The following is a 1,879-nucleotide window of genomic DNA, read 5'->3' as shown; positions in this document are numbered from 1 at the left end:
ATCAATAATCAATAATCTCCTTCCTTTTAAAAAAGGAAAAACAGAATTTTCTGAAATGTGAAATTTTCTTCTGAAAACTGAAAAAACTGAATCGATGAAAAATCAAACGTCAGACAGAAAATAATAAAAATAATAAAAATAATTAACTGTGAAACAAAATGTAAACGACTTTTCTTTGTTATTGATTTTCTCATGTTTTTATTATTTTACCTTTTTAAATCTGTTATTGAATCTTATTCTCAGATTTTTTCTTTCAGCTCATCAGTGTGAACCGCACTCACCTGTGTGAGAGGTGCTGTACAAATAAAGTTTGATTGATTGATTGATTGATTGATTGATTGATCTCGGAGTGAAGCAGATTTAATGACACACTGATCATCATATAAAATATTAAACACACTGATCATCTCTCATTTTAATAGAGATTTACACCTGTTAATAAAAGACTAGAGGTTTGTGATGTATTAATATATGAATATAAATATAATACTATTAATAATAATAACAACAATAATAACAATAATAACTTTATTATTATCATTAATAATAATAACTTTATTATTATTATTAATATTAACAATAACAACAATAATAACAACTTTATTATCATTAATAATAATAATAATAAATAATAACGTTATTATTATCATTAATATTAATAATAATAATAACAACTTCATTATCATTAATAATAATAATAATAATAATAATAATAATATGGTGTCGGGACAGGAGGAGCGCTGCCCGTCAGCTCTGTGGTTTAAACAACAGACTTGAAGAAAAGACAAATGATCTGATCAGTTTGTGAAACGTAGGAAAGTGAGAGTGACGGTGTCTCAGTGATGATCAATACATCTGATCAGTGGGGCTTCAGTCTATAGTTTCAGCTGATGAACAAGTGATTGGTTTATTAATTAATCAGTATTAATAATTGATCAGTTGTTTTGTCTCAGATTCATTTTCCTGCTGAGGAAGGAAATGGAAAATATTTCCTCTGACAAAAACGTCACTGATCGATCACTTATCTAAATTATTGATCGACTGATCGATTAGTTTTATGGTTGTATTCTGTTGCTTTGTGTTTAATGTTGAATCTGTGTGTGTCTGATTTAAACTGGATGAATGGACTGATGGTTGCAGCTGGACAGAGATGAACAGATGTTTTCAGGTGTGGACAGAGATGAACAGATGTTTTCAGGTGTGGACAGAGATGAACAGATGTTTTCAGGTGTTCACGGAGCTGCAGCTCAGTCTCCCTCCTCTCACTCACCGGCCTCGCTCTTCGTCTCGACCTCGTCGTTGCTCGTCTTCATTGGCTCCTCGTCCTCGTCGTTGCGCTCCAGGTCGATGTTGTCTTCGTCCTCCTCGTCCTCGCTGCGGTTCCTGGGCGTCCAGGTCATCTTGTTCTCCTTCTTCAGCCGCCGGCGGGCGTTGGCGAACCAGGTGGACACCTGAGTCAGGGTCATCTTGGTGATGATGGCCAGCATGATCTTCTCCCCCTTGGTGGGGTACGGGTTCTTGCGGTGCTCGTTGAGCCAGGCTTTCAGCGTGGCCGTGGCGTCCCGCGTGGCGTTCTTCCTGTAGGCGGGGTCTCCGTACGGGTAGGGCCCCAGGCCCCCAAACGGGTGGAAGTCCAAGGAGCTGGAGATGCCTGAGGACGGGTCGTAGCCTGGACTCTGGAACAGGAAACAACAATTATTAATTATGATTAAATTATTATTATTATTCAATTATTATTATTTATTATCAACATAAAAACAAAGTGATTTTATAAAAATTTGAAGGTCGGTTTTTATTTTTGACTTTCTGAGTTTTTCTCAAAAATGTATTTTCTGACTGCAAGACGTGTGTGTGTGTGTGTGTGTGTGTGTGTGTGTGT

The 1,879-nt window shown here is 36.5% G+C and overlaps 1 protein-coding gene across 1 annotated transcript in view; it reads right to left on the bottom strand.

Moving 5' to 3' along the window:
- LOC111647416 (Iroquois homeobox protein 5a-like) overlaps positions 1-1,879 on the bottom strand; it is a 5,771-nt gene that overhangs the window by 1,354 nt on the left and 2,538 nt on the right. The gene's annotated exons all lie outside the window — the stretch shown is intronic.

The sequence above is a fragment of the Seriola lalandi genome, unplaced genomic scaffold (assembly GCF_002814215.2).
Source record: "Seriola lalandi dorsalis isolate HSWRI2012SDOR001 ecotype SW California unplaced genomic scaffold, Sedor1 jcf7180002054991, whole genome shotgun sequence".
Taxonomy (NCBI): Eukaryota; Metazoa; Chordata; class Actinopteri; order Carangiformes; family Carangidae; genus Seriola; species Seriola lalandi.
The sequence above is the reverse complement of the archived record's forward strand: the minus strand, read 5'-3'. Positions and strand labels throughout refer to the sequence as shown.